The following is a 13,260-nucleotide window of genomic DNA, read 5'->3' as shown; positions in this document are numbered from 1 at the left end:
TGTCTAACTCTTGCACAGAGGGGAGTCACTCCTTTCCAGAGTAAACAGAGCAGCTCAGTGCACTCAGGGGTTACCAGGCTGGAAGAATGCAGTGCATTTTCTGTGAGCATTTGCTCTGACTTAAAAGCATGCTTCTCTTATCTGTGTTGACACCTCTCCTGTGTTCATGAGCTGTGAAGACTCAAAACAGTCAAGATCTACTCCTCCAAGTATCTATCAAAAGCAAAATTAAACCTCATTATTTGCAAATGGAATATTAGGTTTTAACAGGGGATCCTGTTTTTAGGAAGCCCTACCAGGTCTCTGGAACAAAGGCTATGAAGTGAGCCAGACATGGGCGTGCCAGTCTTTTGTAAATAAAAACATGCATGTACATAAGTGTGTCTAACAAGTACTCAGACAGAATTAACTGTAAGATCCATATCTTGCCAACAAATCTGTGGAGCAGATTAAGTTTGGCTTTTTTTTTTTTTTTTTTTTTTTTTAAGTAACAATGCCTCAGGCAAAAGTCTGTGTGGCTAGAGAGAAAAATCTGAAAATGGTCTATGCAAAACTTGTAGTCAGGCTTATCTGCCCCTTGTTCCTAAGCAGCAAAAACCACCAAAGGGCCTTTTGCAAAACCTTCTCCTGATTGTTAAATTTGTGCTCATCCAGGCAGGAAACTAACTCTGCCATGGCACTTGGGTGGCCTGCTGCTACCAGAGAGGATATTTGCAAAAGAAACTGTTGGCAGTCCTTCCCTAAAAGCAGGAAAAATACCTGTATCTTCATACAAATCTGGGAGGCTGCAATCTGCCAGAGGCTGATGCATGATGAGTGCCTAGTCTGGTCAGGTAACATGTTTCTGGGCAATGTTACCCTCTCTTTAAGCATGCAGAGCAGAGGGGGAAGCTCATTCCTTCATTGCCTGCTAACCCAGTAAATTGATTTGAGAGGACATATCTAATGGTTGGTCCATTTGGAAAGGTTTAGGAAGATGGCAGCAGTAACTGTTGCTCTGTACTTGTGTCCAGTGTAACTCTGCTGCCTCTTCCCAAACCTCCCAGAAGCCTCACCAGAGCAAAACCATTGATATTATTGCTTGGGTACCCTATCTCCATGACTCAGATGATGGGTGTGGTTCTGTTCTGCCTGGGAGATGTCTTATCTCTCTGCTCTGTAGTTTGCTGTCTGGCTTGCACAACCTTCGTGGCTTCCCTGCTCCCAGCAGTGCTCTGCATGCTGGTGGTGGCTGAAAACTTGCATTGTGTGTGTCCATGTATGTATGTGAATCAACATCCTGACACATACAAACTGGAAAAGAGGGCTCCTGCAGTTATGGAGTCCATTGATCAGAAGTTAGGGAATGCTGTGAGTGGCTGTTCATATCTAGGCTCTGCTCCCGTTTGCCTCCATTTTGGGCTAAAGATCAGGCAGGGCTTCTGTGGAAAAACACAGCATTTCATTGCATGTGTGTATGTGGAAGAAAAAGTGTTGTGGAAAAGTTATGGAAATGTTTGTCAAGTCCCAAGTGTTCATAACCCTCTTGACATTCCTGCAGGGGAAGTTTTTTTGTGTGCAGTTTCCCAATGGCAAACAACATCCCTCAAGCCAGGCCCAAGAATAGCTGCCATGACAAAGTCCTTGTTCCTCATCTTCTGTCCTTTGCTTTTGTCTTCCTCCCCCTTGCTTTCCTCTTCCCTGAGTCCCCAGTACCTGCAGTGCAGTATGTGGCAGTGGTGTTCAAGCACTGTGGGATCCCAGCATCCCTAAAAAAGGGCACTGGTTTGCCGTGGGTGTTTTGGCTCAGTGCTAGAAGGTTCCTGTGGCAAACTCAAGTGAGCAGGGGGAAGAGAAGTAAGGAAAAGAATGAGGGGGAGCAAAAGTTATTCATTTTTAGTGCTTTATCTAGAGACAAAATTGGGATAGCAGTGTGCAAGTCTAGAAAAAGGCATGGCGTTAGCCTGAGGGCTCTTACCTGCTGCATTTGAGATCTGCTGCAAATAATAGTCATCTCCAAGCATTTCAGGAAACTTTCAGCATTTGTTTATCATGCAAAATGTTAGGCAGGCAAAACATAGCACTAACAGCCTGAATGATCATGCCTCAAACTGCTTTTTATGCCTGTTTCTGAACCAGTGTTTATGTGCTCCAAGCAAGTGCTGTCCTCCCCCACTTTACTTTTGCTGGCTTATCAGCATTTGAGGATCCTACCTGCTACTTGCACGCCAAAGATTTCTAATTTGGTGGTCCCAATGATGTGTGTCTATATTTCCTGTTCCATGGAATGGCAGGGTAAGATTGCTATCAGGGCAGGAAGTTTTTTTGGAAGTCAGTGCTGGCTTGTCATGACTTAGCACAAGGGTAGTAATGGAAACCTGGTGACTAAAAAGGGCCTCAGGTCACTGCCTGTCTCCAGCTGGGGTAAGGTGAGTAGGAAAGGTCAGCACTGGTGATGGTCTGTGAACCACCCCAAGGAGATGGGAGGATGCATAAAATAGGGTGGTGGGCCTGATGCAGGAGGGTTGGGAAGCTGTTCTGGAGGAGCTTGGGAGCAGGACAAATTCCTTTTTGTTCAGTGGCAGATGGTATCAGGAAAGGGCTTTTGCAGAACCTAAAATGGAGCCTGAGGACACAGAGAGATCAAGTAAACAAAGCACATGGGTGGCTGTTGTCCCAAGCCAGACCAGCATCTGGACCTCCTCCTTTCCTCACCCTCTCTCATCTCGCAGCTTCCACTGCTCCTTGTTCATAAATTCTGTCTTTTTCCACCAGGTGGTCCACGGCAGGCTCCATTAGCACCCAAATGCATCCTTTTGATTGTAGTTCCTGTTTAAAGGCTGTATCCAGGAAAGCCTGTGAATATGCCTTATCACTAGGATGCAGGTAGCACATATCTGTGCAGAAAGGGGATATGGGTGAGAAGAAACTTCACCGTGAGACATCAGAAGATCAAGGCTGTCAGAAAAAATAGTAGCATGGAAATTACTGTATTAGGGAAGTCTGGTGTCCTCTCCAGTCCAGTGTTTTACCTGATGTGAAATGCTCATGGAAACAAGTGAAAAACCCTTGCAAAAGGTAAATGGGGATGCTTCTACATGTCCCTTATTTACATCAGTGTAGTTAAGGGACATGGGGCTTGTATTGCACCTGAAACTCTCTTGGTCTTTGGTTATGCATATGAAGATTTTGTGATATGAGCCATGGGAGATATTTCCCACCCTACTGTTTCTTCAGAAAAAAAGCCCCAAGCACATTCAGCATTTCCCAGTATTTCATAGAATCATAGATTTGCAGAATCATTTAGGTAGGAAAGACCTCCAAGATCATTGAATCCATCAGTTTCTGAGGGGTTTTGTATAGATGGAAATGAATGCTGCACAGGAAGGAAGATTGCCACTCTGTCCTAATGCCCTGTGTCATCCTTTTCATGATCCCAAGGAGGAGTTGGCCCTCAAAACTAAGCACTCTGCAAGGTGACAAGCACTGGATCCCTTCACCTGAATACTTTCCATCTACACTGCTGACTCTTAGCTAATCCATGGATTGGGCTCAAAGTTTCCAACTTCCAAAAGCTGGCTTTGGGATTACTACAGGCAAATGAGTCTGTAGCACAATCACACCAGTTCCTCCAGATCCTAGGTGCAAGAATGTGGCTCTGGGTAAGGGCAGTGAGTGCCTAAGCATGGCTCAGAGCTTGACCTGTGCGCATGTGGGACTGCAGGCATCAAATGGAAATAGTGAGCCTACAGCTGAAAAGATGTGTAGGGTGAGTCCGGTGTATGCTATGCACAAATGGATGCAACACACAGGATCTAGGGGATAGCAACAAACCTTTATTTCCACACTGATTCTGTCTGCCAAGACCCCCTAGAAGTAGACTTTAACTCTTATCTTACTGCCCCATAGCCTGTGAACCATGGTAAATCCCTCCTTGCTCTTCTCAGGACATGGTCCATGTCCTTTTCAAGCCATGTGAGACTCCAGCTTATTTCTAGACATATGATCTCATCCATTATCTCCATTTTTTCCCATCCTTTCACTGACAGACAGTCCCCACTTTTACATGTTGAATTCTAGCTGCCTGGAAAACAATCAGCAAATAAACCTTGGAGGAAACATTAAGGAAAAAAAAATCCAACCTGTGTCTAACAATTGGGCTCTCTGCCTCCAGACAGGTGCAGGCTGCATGTGAACATCAACAATTCACTCAGCAGTGCTTTTGAAAGCAAGGAGCTGATGGCACTGGGAAGGCTGAGTGATGTGATGGGTCTGGGGCCAGGGAAGCATTGTGTGTGTATGCCAAGTAGATGGCTGAATTTTAGATGCTGCTGCTAATTTTAGTTCAGTGTGATTTGCTTCACTGAGCTCTCCTGGTGCTTTGAATGCTGTCATTCAGGCTAATCATAATTCTTTACAAGGCTTAGAAGTCCTTAAAATACCCAAAAATCTGATCTGAGCTTTTCTTTTTCCTTAAGATGCTGTTTTCCTGTGTGTTTTGACTTTATCAGGAATGCATGTTAGACCAATATCAGTAATCATGAACCTGCTGTTCCATATTCACTCCTCCTTGTGATATTCCTTAACCTATTTTACATGTAAAACATTTCATAGTATGCAGCCAAGTGTTTAAGCATTCAATTCCCTTCCTTCACCGGCCCCTCCTGTTCCTGCAGTTGGTTGCAGATCACTGCCTGGAAGTGAGCAGAGAGAGCAGGCAGCAAGGTGAGTTTTGTTCCTGTGAGAATAACCTCTTTCAAGTAATTTTTTTTCCAAGGTGACCAGTGTGCACTGATACCGTATTTCAGCAAGAAAGCATGGCAATTTCTGACAGTGCAGTCATCTGACCCTACCCTCAAACAAAGCTGGGCTTGGTCCCCAGGCAGGATTTCTGCAGAGAGAGAGGGACAGGCACAAATCCTCTTTAAATCTTGTAACTTTCCCCTGTGTTAGTCTGCTGGGCTCAGCTTCCCATGTGTTTGCAGCAGGGAGATGGTCTGCATGAAAATTGCTCAGGTGTAAAAATGAGAAGGTGGTTAAAATGTGATACAAAAATAGACCCAGGCTAATAGAGTTTCATTTAATCACCCGGTTGCCATTCAAGATCAAGTTTGTGTAGCTTATGATGAAATGTGGTTTCCAACAGACAAGTTTTCAGTGCTCTGCATAATGAAAATTGGCACTTTGCAGCAATTTCTGAACAGGTGCAACTGCAGCTGCCATGGGAAGGCTGAGACCATCTGTTCCTCCCAGAAGATGCTGGCCCCTTCCCATGGCACTCCTCATCCCTAGCCCCACTCTGTACATCTGGAAGCATCCATGTGCCCATGGGGCAGGCAGTGAGGAGGTTCCTCACACTGCAGTGGTCAGAAGCTGTCTTGGTTTGGAAAGACAGGTGTCTGCTAAGGAAGGCAGGAGCCTCCTCTGAAATGGAAAATGTAAACTGCACCCCACCCCCCAAATTGTTATAAATTGTAAATTAAGGGGCTCTCAGGCAAAAAATATGGGAGCAGGAAATAACAGTTCTTTAATAGGGAAGAAAATAAAAGGATAAAATAAACAATACAGTAAATCAAAACAGCACTGACAGAGTGAGAACATGACCTGACACCCTGTTGGTCAGGGCGTTGGTAACAGTCCAGTTGGAATTGTGGCTGCAGTGCTCCTGGAGTGTCAGGTGTGGTTCTGTTGGAGCAGTGATCCTGTAGAAGGGTGCAGTTTTCCTCTGAAGATGCAGTGGAAGAGGCAGCTGTTCCTCTGGGAAATCCAGTGGAGAATCAGTGCTGGTGTTCCAGAAGCTCAAGATTATATCCAGGTAGGAATGCTTGGCTCGTCCCTCTGGGCAGAGCATCTCACAATGGGATGCTGTAGTTCTTATCAGTCATGCAGTGACATTCAATAGCCTGTTATCAGCAGATGTCTCCCCAGAGGGAGGAGTGGTTGTGGAAGAGATAAGGAAAACTGCCCTCTTAACAGAAGGCAACTGCCGTACAGATGGCAAATAGAATACAATTTGCTTGGCAATCCAGGACAGAGGCAGAAATGGTGCTGGCAACCTGGGGCTGAGGTTGCATGATTCCCATGTATTCCTGAGATCTCTTATTTAAAAATCATGTGTTTTAAGTAGGAGTCAATGTACAGCAGTGGCAGGAAATCTGTGCTGGCTGTCTTCTCCGCCTGCCCTGTGTCCATCCAAAGCTGACTGCTTTGCTTTGTGTTTCTGGATTCAGACTATCAGGCTCCACAAGCTCTCCTTGATTCAGATTTACATCAGAACCATACCTAGAGAAGGCCATATCATATTAATTTTTTGTTTTCTTCTAGCAATACCTGCTCAGCATAGTGTAACCAGGGTGGAAGGAGTGCTGGACTCCTCAGGACAGGAAAGACTTGGACCTGTTGGAATGAATCCAGAAGACAGCCACGGGAATGATCAGAGGGCTGGAGCACATCTCCTGTGAGGATGGGCTGACAGAGTGGGGATTGCTCAGTCTGGACAAGAGAAGGACCTGGTGAGACCTTATAGCAGCCCTCCAGTACCTGAGGGGGTGCTTTCTGATAAGAAAGATGGGGATAAACTTTTTCACTTGGGCCAGCAGCAATAGAACAAGGGGTAATGGTTTTAATCTAGAGAAAGGTAGATTCAGACCAGATATAAAGAAGAGTTTATTACAATAAGGGCGGTAAAACAATGGAAAGATTGCCCAGAGAAGTGGTGAATGCCCTACCCCTGGAAACATCCAAGGTCAGGTTGAACAGGATTTGATTCTCCTCATAGATGTATTCCTAGCTTGTATTAACATCCAAGTTTTAAGTAAAATTGCCTGGAGATCTGGTGCACAAAGCTGGTACAATTTTCATGCAAATATGAGCCCTAGCCATCAAACTTTAACAACTACAAATTTCAAGACTGGCTCATTCATCCAAAAAATATAGGCCTTGTGGTAGAGTTCTCCCTTTACTTATGAGACTCCTCATGATGCAAATTTGTCTTTTGAGCTGGACAGAATCACTGCTTGTGTCAGCTGGGCTCCTGCCCATGTGGGGGTAGAGGGAGAGCAAGGTGAGGAACAGCATGCAGAGCAGCAAGTGGAGGCTTTGTGCAATTCCTTTGTTAATGGTGTTTCTGGGAGCTGCTCCAGGGCCGTTTCATAGCATCAGTATAATTTTACTGTTTTTTCTTGGGTTGAATTTTGATCCATGGGGCTTTATCTTTAGAAACAACCATTTCCCAGAGCAGTGTCCTCATCCTCATGATGAAAGGCTCTGCAGCACATCCTTTGGTTCTCTAAAACATGGCACTCTTCACACCTAAAGCATTTCCCAGCTGATTGATGGCAACACATTTAATGCAGTGTGTAGGTGTAAAACGATGAATATATCAAGCTGTGGAACAATATCTTTTTTCTCCTCAGGTGTGCTTATTGTGCATCGTTTTTACCTAAAACGGAGGGTGCAAACACATTTTATCGCCTGTTTGCAAAAACTCATTACTAGAGGCTAAAAAATTTACAGGCAGAACACCCTAAATCTGATGTCTTGACACACAGTATTTTTATTGTTTGCTTTACAGCCCTGACAGAGGCACAGGGAAAGCAGAGTCCTCTCTGGCCAGGCACAGGAACACTGTCAAGGTATGGATAGAAAATAAATCATTGTGAGCTGCAGGTAGGTTGGCAGCTCCAGAGGACCTGCCTGCCTGCATCCTGCCACCAATGCTACATGGGAGGCTGATGATCATTTTTTAATCAAAAGATGGTGGAAGAAGATGGTCAGAGACAGGCTGCATGATCCAAAGATGACTGTGGCAGACAGCAGAAGGGAAAAGATAGCAGAGGAGATGCAGGGGAGGTATGGCTTTAGTGCTGACCATGGCTCTGTCCAAGGCTACATCCTCTGTCTTGTAAGCTAAGAAAATAACTTCTTATTTGCTTTTCAGCAGTTTATGGGCCAAATGTATATCTGGTGTAATCAGCTTTGGCTTCTTGGGCATAAATTTGAAAGAGGTTTCAAGCAGTTTTTCTCCTCTGTCATGCTGCTTGTAAGAACAGACACAGACTTGGATCCTCATGATTGTGGAGTCTGAAGGAATGAAGTTAGTGTTGTCTGGCTAATCCAGGGCTCCTTTTAAACACTACACATCTCAGAAGTTGAATTTTATTTATGTTTGTGGGGCCTGGGCTGGGCTTAGCTTATAATCTTCTGGGTTAAGTGTCAGTATTTTTGATAAAAACTTGACTGAGTAGCTGAGAGCTTTTTAACTTGTCAGGGTTTACAACAAATAAATTACTAACAGACCCATATGTGACAGGGGGTGAATCCTTCAAATTGCAATATGCACGCATAGCTAACAGCTTAATTTATATTAAACACATATTGCATTGTTAGCAAATACCAATGATCTACAGAGTGACTAAAGGGTTCTGTGCATCTGAGGACACTGCACATTCTTACCAGGGTTTGGGAAATGGAAATAAGCAAACAGAACAATGTGTAGTTTTTAACAGCCCTCCCCAGAAATTACTCTCCCAACAGATTAGGCTTCAACACTGTGCTTGGGTTATATTTTGAAAGAGATCCCTGAGCCTGTGGCTGCCTGTGTTAAATACACCCCACTCTCATGCACAGAGGCTCAGTTCCAGCTGCTGTGGCCACTTTGCTGAACGTCTGCATTTCCTCTGCTCTCTGTGACCGTAACCATAGAACTACTACAACACTTGCAAAAATATAATCTTTGGCATTCTGTACAATTTCTCCACCCATATGCATGTGCACTTTTGAAGAAGCAAACAGAAAATCCACGTAACTCTGGTGTCCATGGCCAGGAAAAGTTATGACTGGGGAGAATGAATAAAAAAAAAAAAGTAATATTTATCAAGAGAAAAGGCATTAATTTGGGGAGTTACAGCCCTGCCTCCAGTGCTGCACTCTGCCAAGTTTTGTTGTGCCATTCTGGCAGCACAGAAAGGCTGCTAAGGCAGAAATGGTTTAGGGGCTTGTGCCCAGCATCAAGGTGCTCAAAACAGCAGCCAGGTGGGGTTTTGACACTACACAGGACTTGTACTGGCCATTATGGAAGAGATGAGTTTTAATGGAAAGGAACACAAATAGCTACTGTGAATGGCCCCAGGCTAAATGGCTCACCCAGGTTATTTTGGCAAATACTTAGGAATGAAAAATATATTTGCCCATCAGGGCTGGCTCAGCAAATAGGCTGGATTAATGATAATGATTTCAGTGAACAATTCAGCTGGATCTACTGGACTGAGAATGAATTCCAGGGACAGAGAAAATAAGGAAAATCAGATGGATTTCTTGGGTGCTGGATGGCAGGGAAAGAAAAAGAAGGAGGCAAGAAATGCAGAAAAATATTGAACAGCTGGGGCACTCAGCTGGGATGCAAGACACAGATCTACCTTGCTCCTGCTTGGACCTGGGCAGAGCAGTGTTCAAACTGTGAAGCTGCTCTGATGTCTTTCCTGGCAAAACAATGCAGAGGAGGACAAGAAAGACAAGTCAGTCAAGACCAGATCCAGGTAAGGACCTTAGGAAACTTTTCTAGACGTGGATGCATTTTCAAGGAGAATCCCAGTTTCTTTGAGTCAGAGTTTTCAAAAGCCAGGCCATTTTGTCCAAAGGCACTTGCCCAGCAGTTCAACTCCATCACTTCTGCATTTCATTAAGTCCCTGGTACACTTATGGCACCTGAATGGGCATGGCCTCAACTGCACTTTGCCCAAAGGTTTCCACACCCATTTCCCCTTCCTTTCCCTTCCCAGCCTCTCTGTCTCTTCTGACCATGACCTGTTCCCTGACCAACCCCAGGAGGGCCAGTGAGATCAAATGGGTTTTGCCTGGGAGTGGTGATCTGCTCACACAGAGAATGTTGAAGGATTTAGGGCTGAGCTTGTTAACACAGTCCTGGGAGTGAGAATAAGGGGTCAAAGCTGCCACTGTGTTCCTAAAACTGCTCCTTGCAACAGATTTAGCATTGGCAGCAGAACCCTTTTCACTCCATCCCTCTCTCCAGGCTGTAGGGCTAATTCATGCACCAGTCTGGAAAAAGTCCTCCTTTCAGCTTCATCTTTTACTGTGGCACAAGGAGCTTTTATATTCATTTTTGTTAATCAGGCCCTTGTGCTGCTGCTTCCAGAGGACTAAAATGTAAAGGACTCACAAAAAGACCTATAGGCCATCACCCATGGTTTCTGCTCTTTCTTCTGGCATCAGATTTTGGGGATCCCCACACTGTGTGGCTGTGAAGGGCCTCTTTTAAATGTTTTCTGCCTGGAGAGGAATGGCTCTCTTTTGCTCATGGACACCTTCCCTGGTGGGAGCTGCCAGCTAATTGGGACAGATAATGAGGCTGGCAGAATGGGTTTATAAATGGCCAGGTTGTTTTAACCACAGATCCTAGCCTTGTGTGGAGGATGGGAGCTTGGCTCTCCCGTGTGGGCTACTGCAGGCTCTAAAGATAAAGAAGGCAAACCTTTGTCATTCCCATGAGAGAAACAGGAGTAGGAATGGGTTGGGGCAGCAAGCTGCTCTTCTCCATGCACTGCTGCAGGTCCTGTATCTTCTGATGCTCTCCACCAGGATGCTGGTTCTGGATGGGAGGTTGGGGTGCTCTCACTCTTTCCCTGAAACATCAAGGAAGGAATCAATGCTGCTCAGACCAACTTTTGAAGGATCGTCCCCCAAACTCCTGGATCAGGATGTTGCCCAGGATGCTTCAATTTTTCTCCAGTGGCACCCAGGAGAGGCAGCTCAGAGATCCTGGAGAGCCTATGGGTCCCAGTTTTTCTCTGTCCCTTCTTGCTGGGAATGCAGCTTGGTGGGGACAGGGACAGAGTGAGATGGGGTCCAGCTTTAGGACATGTGGTGTGAGTTCTGGAAAGGGCAGAGCAGTCCTGGCACAGGGACAGCCAGCACACAGAGCAAGGTCTGTGTGCAGCTTAGGGGAACTGTGAATGAACTCTTGCACTAATAATAATAATAAAAATAAAAATAAAATAGCTGGGCCTGTATTTCACATTTCTCTCTGCCCTTCCAGCAACCCTTCCTTGAAAAGTTTATGTCTACATTACAGTTGCACTTTGGGGCAGCCAAGTCCTCTCCCTGATGTTTTCCATAGCTGAGCTGGCCTTTGCACAGCCCCAGCAGTCGGGTGCCTCTCACGGACAGAGCTGTGTTTGTCTCAGAGGCATGTTGAACTTGGCAGGTGCTGTAAGTCTAACTCCAATTTAAACTGCTGTGCTTCTGAAGGAAAAGGCTCTGCAGTGTGCCACGGCAGCCACCACAAGGAAAATCTGCTGGCCCGCCTGGAAAACCCAAGCAGGGTCATAAACAGCAATTTCTCTATCTTTTCAAATTTACTCCACAATCTCATAGACACTGAGCTAGCTGACTTTTGCTTCCAGGTGAGAGAGGCCAAACCGGGGCAGCTGGATTGCCATCGACACAAATAGACTAATATTTGCTAAACCAGGCAGAAATACAACCTTAAAAAACCCAGACCAGGCTGGCCCCTCCTCTCCCCAAAAATATCTGTGCTGCATGTGGATCTAAGATCAAGCCTGCTGTGCTCCTGAGCAGCCTAATCAATTCCTGTGGGTTCATCACTTCCCCTGAGCCACAGCAGGGTCAATGGTGTGCTTCTTTGGAGCCTGGCCTAGGTGATTTTCCCCTCTTTCACTAGGAGAAATCACAAACTTGTTGCAGGCTGGAAAAAGGATGATGGTGGGTCAGAGGTGACAGGTCCTGTCAGAGGTGGCAGGTCCTGTCCCAGTTAGTTTGCGGGTGGAAGAGGGGAAAGCTGGTCATCCTGCATCCTGAAACATTTCCCCTTGGAGGAGCAGCTTTCACGAGGAGCAGCCCTGCTCAGAAATCTCCTTGGGATACACACCATGTCTCTCTGGGGGCAGAGAGGAAGACGAGTGAGTGTGAGCACTGAAGGCTGCTGTGCCCCTCTGAGGAGTGTGATTGTTTTCCATGGCTGCTCCCGCCCCCTCATTAAGCTTGCCATCAATAATAGAGTGGTTCTTATGCAGCTGAGAGTGGAAAGGGCGGTCTCATGGGAGCTGACTCACTGTGACTCACATCTCCTGGGAACACGGGGTCATTTGGGTTAATCTCAGCCTGCTGCACGCCTAGAGACCCCCTGGGAGAGCCAGGGCATCCCCTCTCTGCTCCCTGCCTGAGTGCCTTAATGTGACCTGCACAGCCAGCTCCTCCTGGAGAAAGGAAAACTCCCTTCTGAGGACAGGGATGAAGGAATGGATGAGGAAGCCTGGTCTGTGACACCAGTTTTCCCAGTCCTCCTCCATTAGGAGTGCCAGGAGCAGCTTGGAGATGGGAGTGCTGTGGATACTCTGGGTCAGGCAGACTGCCCTGGGGAGTCAGCTCTCCCTGAGTACTCTGGGGCAGCATCTAGAGCAGAGAAATGCAGCTGAGCTCACTGTGCTGCTTTTTCTACTTTTTTGAACTTGCCCTTTTGGGAACAGCAGAGAGACAGGGCAGAACAAGCTCCCGGGGAACAAAGTTTAATTTCCTACACTTTATCATTTAATGGTGTGAATCCCGAGGTTGATCTTTGCTCAGGCAGAGCAGGAATTTATTATACTCAGTTTCTGAGGAAAGGAGGGTTTGGGGGATGGGAGAGCTCAGGACAGCCTGTCTGGCTGCAGGAGAGGTGAGTGTGCTGTAGTGATGCTCTGTGCCCAGGCTCTGGGCTCCAGTGCAGCCCGGGCTGAGGGCAGCAGTCACAAAAAATCAGCGTTGATCATTCTGTGACTCCTGAGATAGCACTTGAGATAGCAGGGATCTTCATGTTAATTTTTCTCTTTACTTTTGTTTCTCTCCCAGAACCAAAGGGCTGATTGAGCAGAAATGTAACCTAACCTGTGTTACCATCTTTCTGGCAGGTGCCATGATGCAGAGCCCATCAAGTAGGCAGAGCTGGGGTTCAGGAAGGATTGGAGAGGAAAAAGGAGTGCTTTCTGAAATGCTTGTCTCCAGGCAGTCTAGACCAAAATCCACATTTTCTAGTTAAAAAAACCCTGTCAGTCAGCCTAAACACTTTTTTTTTTTTTTACAGGAACTGCTAAGTTTTGGAACAGGACAGCAACTGTGATGGAGCAACAAAAAAAATGTTGAAGTAAATGAGAATGATTGAGATTGTGGTTGTACACTGGTGATGCTTTCCAGCTCCAGTTACATTTTCCTGTTAGTGGCATGATCCTCCCTCACCCTCTCCCTTTTTTTGCCTGACCACTTCCTATT

General features: G+C 46.0%; 1 long non-coding RNA gene across 1 annotated transcript in view; it reads left to right on the top strand.

Annotated features, from left to right (window-relative positions):
• LOC143694074 (uncharacterized) overlaps positions 1–7,609 on the top strand; it is a 75,626-nt gene extending 68,017 nt beyond the window's left edge. The window contains exons 2-3 of the long non-coding RNA XR_013182243.1: positions 6,304–6,491; positions 7,553–7,609. This is a non-coding gene — a long non-coding RNA (uncharacterized LOC143694074). The remainder of the gene's footprint in view (positions 1–6,303; positions 6,492–7,552) is intronic.
• The last annotated feature ends 5,651 nt before the right edge of the window (positions 7,610–13,260 follow it).

This window comes from Agelaius phoeniceus, chromosome 1 (genome assembly GCF_051311805.1).
Source record: "Agelaius phoeniceus isolate bAgePho1 chromosome 1, bAgePho1.hap1, whole genome shotgun sequence".
NCBI lineage: Eukaryota > Metazoa > Chordata > Aves > Passeriformes > Icteridae > Agelaius > Agelaius phoeniceus.
This window is presented reverse-complemented; position numbering and strand designations above follow the sequence as displayed.